This window comes from Aegilops tauschii, chromosome 4, assembly GCF_002575655.3.
Source record: "Aegilops tauschii subsp. strangulata cultivar AL8/78 chromosome 4, Aet v6.0, whole genome shotgun sequence".
NCBI classification, from domain to species: domain Eukaryota; kingdom Viridiplantae; phylum Streptophyta; class Magnoliopsida; order Poales; family Poaceae; genus Aegilops; species Aegilops tauschii.
Window position 1 is genome coordinate 54,561,698 of NC_053038.3, and position 11,927 is coordinate 54,573,624.

The following is an 11,927-nucleotide window of genomic DNA, read 5'->3' on the forward strand; positions in this document are numbered from 1 at the left end:
AAAACTGACAAGCGATTCACATTGACATTTAGGCCTCCTTTGGATTGGAGGAATTTTATAGAATATGATAGAAATTTTTTCTTCAGAGGCCTTTGGTTCGTAGAAATGGATTCCTATTTCTACGTAGGATTGGTTTAGCCTCCCTTGCTCTCTTCCCTTCCGACCTCTCTTCCTCCTTTTTTCGGCTCCTTCCATGGTCATAGCTTCTCAAATAAAGCAGTTTTTGGCTTAGATCTTTCACTTCTTGCTGCTCTTATTGTTGTCATAGTGGCCAGAGTATTGGTAGTCGGAGTTGGCTTTCTTGCGGAACCTGAGACACTACTTGCCACCATCTCAGATATGGAATTCCCCTGTTTAGTTGATTTGGTTCTCTAGTTGTAGTGGAAGAAGAGGAGAGGTGGAGGGTAGAAGATCAAGACTTCAAACAAGCTGCAAATTTGTTTCCCTCCCGGAGCTCATCAGCAACGTCGCGACTGCTGAAGCCTTGGTGCCCGCCTGAGTGCCCCTTCCTTCAGGGAGGATCTCTTTTGGCAGCTAGCAGGCGGCAGCCGGGCTTTGACACGAAACAGCAGCATTCTCTGGTCGAATGGGACCTTATGGAGTTGTCAACTCCGGTTATTCATGTCGGTCGGCGAGTCAGATGAGAGGCAGTTCAACCCTAACTAGGCCTCCATGTCTTTGACTTCCGGCAACTCATCAATGGTGGTGATGTGGCGATTTTTTTGCCCCAAGTGGTTCCGTCCCAGACAGCATGAAGGTTGGTTCTATGTTGGTGTCTAGCCATAATATGCAGAGACTAGTTTGTACTTTTCAATTTTCATTGGGTCCTTATGTAAAATGTGATTGTACTGCTTCTAGTAGTATCTAATACAGTTTGGGTCCTTCCGGACCCTTCCCGTGTCCCAAAAAATTGGAATAAAAACCGGAATGGTAGTGCTACTTTGGCTACTTGACTTTTATTAGTGTTATTCAAAACTTTCGGTTTTAACGAGTGGTATTTTGGTTATTCTCTCTTTCCTGAGATGAAAACGAATGGCATAGCAATTGAACTACTTACCGTGTTAAGGGAAGTGCTGCATTGGAAATCGATAGGCAAGGGGATTAGCAAGTACAGTGGTTTGAAAATAAATCAGCACGCGGTAGCGCAAAACAAGACTGGCGTAGAAGAACATATATGTGCTGAGCAGGCTGGGAAGAGCAGACGAGCTCTCCCTACCTTACTCGCGGTCGGGGATGGCAGTTGGTTCCGCCCCAATGGACAGTCGCTTGCTCGTGGTGCGCCCGATGGGGGAGCATCAATGGCCTCCTTCCCACCCCTCCATCTCCCTTCTCCCATTCCTCGGCTCCTTGCTGACAGCTCGCCCCCACTCCTCCACATTGTTCACCAGCAGCTCGCCTCCCCGCCCACCACCTTCCTATCACTACTCGTCAGGAACTCAATGGTACAATGACCACATTGGCAAAAACGGCTAGCAGTCCAGAAACCACGTGTGAAAAAAACCACGACCCAAGAAAAGCCCAACAAAATAAAAACACACCGCCTCCACATGGGCACTACGAGGTTCGACTAAAGATCGGACTGCCCAAAAATCAACTGAACGTGATTTTTTGAGTAAGAACGTAGATAAAGGTCCTCGTGTGCATGGTCTAATATAACAGTTCTTTCGTATTTGAATTTCAACACAAAGACAAGAGGTCTAGATATATAAATCTTATTTTAGAAACACGTAAAGAATCTAGGATTGTGATAGCGTCCGATCGTTCCGTTTTTAACGACAGATCCGAACTATCCCCTCCTCGTTACGATTCCTTCTTTCTTTCACATAAGAATCTGGACCGTGATAACGTCCGATCGTTCTTGAAAGGATCTAGATGGCGACTAGAGGAGGGGTGAACAGGCGTTTTAAAACTTTTACGGATTTGACTTTATCCTAATGTGGAATTGATACTTTTCAAGCACAAATCCTAAATATGTTAGGCTCAACTAAGTGCACCAACAACCTATGCTAAACAAGATAGGCACTTAAGGAAACTAGCAAGCACAAACTATATCACAAGATATGGAAATGTAGGAACAACTAAGCAATTCAACTAGCACAAGATATATCAATAAGAGCAAGTATGAATTGCGGAAAGTAAAGGGTGTGGGTATGAGATAACCACAAGCGAGCCGGGGACGCGGATTTATCCCGAAGTTCACACTCGTGAGAGTGCTAATCTCTGTTAGAGCGGTGCCGAAGCCAAAGCTCCGGGGCGTCACCAAGTGACTCGCCGTATTCTCCCTTTCGAGTCACCCCCAATGGATGAGCCTCGATTCACTCGGGGTTGGTCTTGAAGGAGACCACCACACCTTTACAATATTCTCCGGAGCACACCACAAACACGGAAGCTTCCGGAGGAATTTGACCACCTAGGTCACTTCACACCCTTCCCCGGAGCACACCAAAAAAAGGAAGCTTCCGGAGGAACCTTGGCCACCTAGGCCTCTTCACAAACTTCTCAATATATCACCAAACCGTCTAGGAGACGGAGGCCTCCAAGAGTAATAAACTCACGGGCTCTCACTTGAACAAATTGATGCGGGGAGCTCAAACCAATGCAACAAATGCAATGCAAGTTCAAGCAACAAATGCTCAACTCACTCTCTCAATCTCACAAGATGCACTCTCGAAAGTAGGAGATTGAAGAGAGGGGATGCAATGGAGGAAATCAATAAAATGACTCCAAGATCCATCCAAAAATCCCCTTCACATAGAGGGGAGATAGGGGTTTGGAAGAGGTGGTATGATGCTCAAAATGATGATTAGAAAGTGTAACAACAACCCCAAACCGGTGGGGAGGAAGGGCTCTTTTATAGCCAACTTCCAAAACTAGCCGTTAGTGCTCCAACAGACACTTCCTGGGCACCCCGTGCCCACGGGGTCCCGTGCGCAGGAGGCCCCGTGCCCACGGCCTCAAACCCCGTGCCCACGAGGTACTCAGAAACAGCCTGCAGCAGCCCACTAAAACATGCATAACTTTGGCATACGAACTCCAAATTCGATGATCTTGGGCTCGTTTTAAAGCTATGGAAAAACCCAAGGTCCTCACATAGAGAACCACCCAAGATTAACAAGAAAGAATGATGCAAATTATGCAAAGGTTTGATCTCTCTTTATGCGACGTGATCAAGCTACTCGTCCGAAAGTCCCTCTTCATAGTACGACTATCAAACCTATAATCTGGTCTCCCTCCAAGCACCATGAGACCGGCAAAATTAGGTCACCTCATCACCACTCGGCCGCCCCGCGCGTCGCCACTCGGTTGGTCATCTCATCACCACTCGGCCGCCCCGCCCGTCGCCACTCGGTTGGTCACCTCATCACCACTCGGCCGCCCCGCGCGTCGCCACTCGGTTGGTCACCTCATCACCACTCGGCCGCCCCGCGCGTCGCCATCGGTTGAACACATCTTCACCACTCGGCCACTCGCGCGCCTTCAGACAGCTAAGTCATTTTCCATTATGTTATTTCCGTCTTCCCGAGTATCCCGTAATTCACACATCACGTTCACTCGGAGGCCACGCCACCGAGTGTACCTCTACGCTCGGGTGCTTATTTTCACATACTTGCTTAGTACTGGTTATTTGACTCTCGAGTCCAACTTCCATTTTAACGCATATGTCACTCACGAACACCATGTGTTCTTCATTTTCGAGTTCGCATCGGTCCTGGGTGCTGCAATTCAGTCGGAACACTACACTTCCGTTTTATTTGAGCCAGCACTCCAACATGTTCGATCAATTCCTTCACTCTTTTAGTCTCTTCCTGGTTTTGAACCAGCAAGCCCCTTGCACTCTCAGTGGGTGTTATTTACACAAATCATTTCAGCACACATCAAATTTCCTCGAGAAATTATTCCGTTGGCTTGTGCCATTTTTCTTACACAAGTTACGCGATCACTCGACGGCCCTATGCGCCAACTTCATCGCTGCTCGGACTCGGTCACCGTACCGGTCCTAGCGCACAACAACACGGACCTTGTCGCTCTGTTGACTTCAAACACATCCGGCCAACCCCTCAGAGGAATCATCTTCATCGTATTAATGACATAGACCTCGTCAGGCATGAGACTGATAAGTCACTTTTGTAATCAAACTGCACACTTCACTCATTCGCGAGTTTGCCTCTTTCGAGCATCACTCGGAAGCTCCTCCTCACCATTACCCGAGTCCGACTCGATGAACTACAATTTATCCATACAAAACTATATTAATCGTGTTCCGACAGGACCGCAGTCGAAGCCTATAGTATGCTCGGGGGCTATGCCACACTCGGGGGCTACGCCGCACTCGGGGGCTGCAGCTCATTCAGAATCACACTCCCCTGAGTGGTCGAGTACTTCGACACCAGTCAGATCCTTCACTTCAACAAGTGCAGTCGGACCCGCCACTTCGTTAAGTTGCATGATCACTCAGACGCTCTGTGCGCCATCTTCGTTCCTACTCAGAATCAGTTGGCACACCGGTCTTCTCGCACCGCAACCACGTTACACCGACCTCGTCACTGCATCAACTTCAAAAGCATCCAACTAACTCCTCCGAGGACCATTTTCACCATTCGTTCGCCCCGCGCGTCGCCACTCGGTTATGCACGTCTTCACCATTCGGCCGCCCCGTGCGTCGCCTCTTGGTTGTGCACGTCTTCACCACTCGGCCGCCCCGCGCGTCGCCTCTCGGTTGTGCACGTCTTCACCACTCGGCCGCCCCGCGCGTCGCCTCTCGGTTGTGCACGTCTTCACCACTCGGCCGCCTCGCGCGTCGCCTCTCGGTTGTGCACGTCTTCACCACTCGCCTGCCCCACGCGTCGCCACTCTGTTGTGCACGTCTTCACCACTTGGCCACCCTGCGCGTCGTCACTCGGCCACCCCGCGCATCACCACTTGGCTGGACACGTACTCCTTCACTCGGCCACCTCGCACATCATCGCTCGGCCGCCTCGCACGTCGCCACTCGGTTGTGCACGTCTTCATCACTGGGCGCCGCCCCGCGCGTCGCCACTCGGTTGTGCACGTCTTTGCCACTCGGCCGCCCCGCGCGTCGCCACTCAGTTGTACACATCCTCGCCCCTCGGCCGCCCCGCGCGTCACCACTCAGTTGGACATGTCTTCACCACTATACCCCCAACATGGGAACGACTAAGTTACTCATATGATCAAGCCTCATATCACACTTTGTAGCAAGCTTACCTCTTTCGAGCATCACTCGGGGGCTGCACACAGCTGTGGGCCATGCCATCCTTAGGGGTTACGCCCATTTGATCAACCTGTTGATCACATCAGTAATATTTTTCTGACCATACATGCTCGGTCCGCCGAAGATCTATAAGGGTAACACCGTCCACTCGGATGATCGCCCAAATCATTACCTGGAGTCATCTTCAGGACTGCAAAAGAGTGAAAACGACGCTCCTCTACGGATACACTTGGCCCTTATCCTAGGCTCCAAGGCGTCAGTTTCACAAACTTGGACTCAGAGATGGCATGTGCTGGTGTTCCCCCGGGATGATGAGTGGCCTCTCTCCGGAGAGTCAGCCCACACACTAGCCTCGTCACTCGGGTTTCACGGCACGTCCACGTCAGACCACTAGTCTATCTCCTCCGGGAGACATACGAGTGCCACCAAGTTTTTCCTTGCAGTCAACATACCCCGATCAGTCGGGAAGCACGTCCACTCGGACAAATACCCCTTCCATGCAAAAGGGTGAAAACGAAGCTCCTCTTCGGATACAATGTACTCTTACAAATACCCATTTCATGCAAAGGCTGACAGTCAATGTAAGAAGTACTAATGAAATGACTACTCCCTGGAGTGTCCAGCTTTTTTCTACAGTCAGCAGTTTCAAGGCCGAATTCATTCATCGTGCCGAGTGCACGAAGATTCACTTGATTGATCCAGTTCTAGGTTGAATTTATTTACCGTGCCAAGTGCACGAAGATCAGTCCGACTAACTCAACTCCAGGATGAGCTTATTTACCATGCCAAGCGCTTGAAGATCCATCTGATTGACTCAATTTCAGACTAAAAGATATTTACCGTGCCGACTGCATGGAGGTTTACCAGGAGACTTAAACCCTCTACCAGACTCATCTAGTCCGACAGAGGCTCGGGGACTACGCCTAGTGGGTGCACTCAGCGTGCCCCCACTGGAAGAGAACTCGGTCAAGTCCAGCATCAACATTCAAGTACAACAAACCTAAAGACTCCAACTGACTACCAACAATCAGTCGGAGTCTCGGAGACTACACCCATAGAAAAAAATTCCGAGTAATCTGTTACTCGATGCAAGACCAGCTCCAGATCCTCAAGTACTACTCGACCTCCGAGTCAGAGAGGAATAAGTTCAATCAGTACCAGCTAAGAAGATTTTTAGTTCTCTCAGACCCCCGCCGACTGCCCGCAGTCGACGGCGGTCTTGGGGACTACATCCAGTGGGTGCACTCAGCGTGCCCCCACTGGAGTAATCTCCAGTCGGTATGGCCTGACCGGTCCGAGTGGAACAACAAACAAACAAGTTCTAAGACTCCCGTCGACTACCAAAAAATTGCTATAATTGAGTTTAACGCTCCTCCGTGGACCTGTTTTGAGCCTTCTTCTAGGACTCAAAGCGTGAAACTCATAAGTTTGGATCTAGAGCTGACTCGTATTGACATTCCTCCGGGATAAGAATGGCATCTCTCCGATAGAGCAGTCCATGCGTCGATCTTGTTGCCCGGATTTAATGACACATCCATACTCTGATCACGAGTTAACCTCTTCCGAGAGATAATCGAATGTCACCAAGTTGATCCTCGCGGGCATTTACCGCAGATCAGTCAGGAAGCGCGGTGCCAGAATCCATTGAGATTTTGTTCAAACCTTGGTTGTCTGAAAGAACGATGACGGGTACCGAGTATTTCCGTAACCACTCGGGCCAAATTGTGTCTTTCACAAACTCGTTCTGCAAAATCACAACCGATTCGGGGGCTAATGTTGGAGACATACATAACAGGTAGGCCCACGAAGGGTCAAAGATCATAAAGCACGGGGTCCACATATCAGATGGGCCCAGAGCATCACTCGGAGAATCGACAGACCATCCACTAGGATGACCACCAAGTCACTCGGACGACAACAACCACTCGGAGCATAGCACTCACTACTGCAGGATGCTGCTAACGCGACACTACGATCGGAGACCCTTTGAGAAACTGTGTGTGATGCCATAATCGCAAATGATGGTGTATGAAAACCGTCAGAAATGTATAAAACGTTTGCGATGGAGGACGCATCAAACATGGTTCAGATTTTAGTTGCGTGTGCGATGTAGGGCACACGGTTAACCCGTTCGAACTGTTTGCGATGAGGCAGAACAATAGAAACGGGCAGCCATATCAATATCTGTGGGATATACGGCATACAGTTCGCTCCGATGAACCGTTTGCTATTAAGGAGTGCAACATAAACGGTTAGCTAGGTCAAGGTGTGTGTGATATAGGGCATACGGTTCACTCGGACGAACTGTTTTCGATTAGCGAACGCAACAGAAACGGTTCAACTTAACAAGATGTGTGTGATACGTGGCAAACAGCCGATTCGGTGAACTGTTTGCGATGAGAATTTACAACACAGACGGTTAATACAGTTAGTTCGTGTGCGATTCTGTGTGTACAAAAAACTTTAAAAAATGCAAACTAGTTGCTTGCGGTTGGTAGGAGTATCGCACACGATGCGTCTGCGAGTACTCGTGTGCGATGATTAGTAAGTTACACATGCATTTCCTGATGTTAACACTTGTGTGATAAATAACATGTGCCACCGGATACGGTATTCGTGTTGTGTGTGTGCTCCACTTAGTCTTCCCGCGCTCGAGCGAATGCTTCCCGCGCTCCACATGGGTGAATTGTAAAATCCACGCCTATTCCCTCACCGGTTTCCCGCCACCAGGTAACGGCTTGCTGCATATAACCCAGGCGGCAACACACCGCCGCGACACTCTGCGAAGATCTAGTCCTCACCCATCTACCATTAGTTATTCAAAGCATGCCAGGCAACGACCAAAGCTTCAACGTCGACGCCTACCTGCGTTACATCTTCGGCGAGGAGAATGAGCTGGAGCAGGTCGGGGAGCAAGAGCTTCATCGGTCGGTGCAGGCACCATGGCCCATCGGCAGCGATATCGGCGTCACAGTCCTTGGGAGCACAATCGACATATTGCACAGGAGGTGTGATGAGCAGTTTGCCATCCACCGTGCAAAAGATCCAGAGCTGCTCGGCGGCATGATCGACGACCCACCCGAAGAACCGCCGTCACTAGTGCTCATCGAGAGCCTGACGCCCCGCAAGGAATGAGCAGAGGACCTCTGCGATTCAGTCAAGACAAAGGCAGCCTGCGGCTTCATCATTGCCCGCGGCGGCCGTGTCAACCTTGATCCCGATGATGTGGTGGCCAGGCTCGAGCGCATCCTTGGCGGAGTTGACGTCCCCGATGAAGTAGAACATCGCCAACGTGATATCTTGAGGATGCAGGTGATCGAAGGAATTTGCTACCAGGCCAGAGACATGGAAATGGAGCGGTTCTGCGAAGTTGTCATGCACGCGATTGCACGCTATCAAGCTCTTCTGGAAGAGGCCCAGCAGCCCCAAGAGCCTCCCAGCGCTAGCAGCTCCGTAGGCGGAGGCAGGTCGGGACACTCGGAGTGAACGGCCGCAAGGGTGCTATGCTGATCATGGAGTCCGAGAAGACCATCGTCGGAAGGCCGACAACTCAGCCATTTAGCTTATTTTTTATTATAATTGTGTGCATATGTAGGTCGTGAGTGTTCTGGGCCTTGCCGCATTTGGCATTTTAAATTATCCTGAATATGTAAGACAATTATTAAGAATTATTAATCATTGCCATTGTAAATTTGCCTCAACGGCGAGCAGAGCGCGCGCAGGGACGCCAGAGCGGAGCGCGCCGCGGCCGCCTCAACGGCGAGCAACCACGTGGTCAACCTTCTGCCATCAATAAATTTTGACCTTGTTTCTTGTCACATTGCTGATTACAACGCAATAAGTAATTGCAAATCTGTTCACACTTATCAAACTAATATGTGTTCACACTTAGCACCGGGCTATAAAAACTACCCACTCAAAAATTACTTCACAGTTCCTCTCCTCATCACCCACAAAATTGGTTTTTTCTGTCAAGTTGTTCTGCCATGACCGGTAGGAGGAGTTTAGGTTGGACATATAACCAGGCAGCAAAGACCAAGGCCGCGGAAGCACTAGAGAGGTCCCGCCGCGAAGCCGCAGCCACAGCAGAGATGTCCCGGCGCGCCGCGGAGCCCTCGAACGAGCTCTCACGGGCACGCGAGGGCTCTCAAAAGCGCATTCGCGGCGTCGGCCATCATGACGAGCCGGTGTTCCTGAAGTCCTTCGCTGGCGACGATGACATTCTCGCTGGCGTCACTACGCAGCAGGAGCTGGTCGACGGCTTGATGAAGCTGCTCAAGTTCAGCGATGCCTCGGTTGACAGGGCGACCGGCCTCGTCGAGCAACTCATGGATGACAATGCGAAGCTCCTCAAGTTGGTCGCCGAGAAGGAGGAGGAGGCTACCGGCTGGAAGATGCTGCATGAGCAGAGTAGTGCCTCGGAGATGACGCTGAAAGCGGTCGTTGAGGAACTGATCGGTGGCTTGAGGAAGCTCCGGATCGTGTGCGAGCAGGAGGTGGAGGAATCCGTGGCTGCTTTCAAGCAAAGTCGTGAGGAATTGAAGAAGGAGCTGGAGGATTTCGCCGCCCGGCGATCCATCGACGAGTAGAGACAGTAGCGACCGAGATCATTGTCTGCAATTTCCTTCTTCTCTTGCCCCCGTGTCTTCCAGGCTTTGTCACATGTGGCATTTTAAATTATCCGGAATATGTAAGACAATTATTATTTGCGCCATTGTAAATTTGTCGTCGTATTATCCGTTGCCATTTTAGTTGTGTTCGTATTATCCGTTGCTCTATGTGGCAATTTAAATTAGGGCGGAATAGGAGTTGAAAACACGAACAAAGCAAATGCTGCCATGGGATCACAAGCAAACACCCTCCGTCCAAGTGCTTTAATTAACCCATTAGTGGAGAAGTTGTGAACGAGGCGGGCGGCGGCTGGTGCATGGAGGTCAAAGAGCTCGCTTCCCGATGAGCATGGGCGGCCTTGCTGCTCGCATGTGTCCCGTCAAGCCTGCGAGGTGGACAGGATGCACGCGCCCCGTCGAGCCTGCGCGGCGGACTGCTCGCACGCGTCCCGTCGAACCTGCACGACGGACTTCTCGCGCTCGTCCCGTCTAATCAAACAGTTGCACGCATGCCACCGAGTATGGTTAAATTTTGACACGGTGAATATAATACAACCGTTTGCGATATTAACGTGTCAGCTTTTTGTTTCAAAAAGGACTTCGTTGGCTACTAATGTGTGCGCCTCTTCTCAAACTGGACGATTTTTTTACCACGGCATATATGTGATTGCCATGTCATGAAACCATACCAAGTTTCATATTTTTTTGGGTGACTTTTTTATTTACTGGGATTTAAAAACCGAGATTCTCATTGTTTCAGGACGACGACAAGTTTGTAATTCATTCTCATTCCTTAAACGAGACCTAAACATGCACCCAATGACACATGTACGATTTCCCATCCATTTTGCTTCACTAGAGCATGTGGTTGTAGTTTAAATTTGAATTATGGACTACATTAAATGCATAGAAAACTTAGTAATTAGTAATATATATACAATGGCCAAACGAACCCTGAACAGTTTCCAATTTCAGCCCGACACTCCTGTTATTCTATGTTGCCTGTTGAAAACAAAGTTCAAGGCGAGAAGAGGCATCGATTATCGTTTCGCCCACAAGAGGGGCATGTTTCCCTACCAGAACCACGAGGGTTGCGACAGACTCCGGTTTGTAAAAGGCTTGTAATATAGCTTCGCCCAAATTGGACAATTATATATACCATGTAGTGACACCACGATAAGTTTCATGGTTTCCTGGTGAGTTTGGGATTTACAGACATTTAAAAACCGAGATTCGCAATGTTTGTGGCCAGGCCAGGACGACGAGACAGTTGAATTCATTCCCATTCGTTCCATGGGACCTAAACATGCACCCCAAGGAAACATGTGCGTTTTTTCTAGCCATTTTGGTGCACTGGAGCATGTATTTGTAGTTCGGATTTGAATGATGGACATTAAATGCCTAGAAAACTCAATTAATGAATAAAAAAGGTCAAACAAACCCTGAATAATTTCAAAGTTCAGCGCGAATCTCCAGTTGTTCCGTGTCGCGTGTAGAAGAAAATACGAGGCTAGAAGAGGGAGTGATTATCGTTTGGCCCACATGGGGACACGTTTTCCTATCGAAACCACAAGGGTTCTTGCGACAGGCTCCGGTTTGTAAGAGGTTTGTAATAAAGCTTGGCCCAAATTGGCAATGTTTTTACCACGGCATATATGTGCCATGACGTGACACCATGCCACCTTTGATGACTTTCTGGTGAGTTTTGGATTTATGGGGACTTAAAAACTGAGATTCGAAATGTTTGAGGACGAGCCAGGACACCGGTGTTGGAAATATGCCCTAGAGGCAATAATAAAATGGTTATTATTGTATTTCCTTGTTCATGATAATTGTCTATTGTTCATGCTATAATTGTATTAACTGGAAACCGTAATACATGTGTGAATACATAGACCACAACATGTCCCTAGTAAGCCTCTAGTTGACTAGCTCGTCGATCAATAGATGGTTATGGTTTCCTGACCATGGACATTGGATGTCATTGATAACGGGATCACATCATTAGGAGAATGATGTGATGGACAAGACCCAATCCTAAGCATAGCACAAGATCGTGTAGTTCGTTTGCTAAGAGCTTTTCT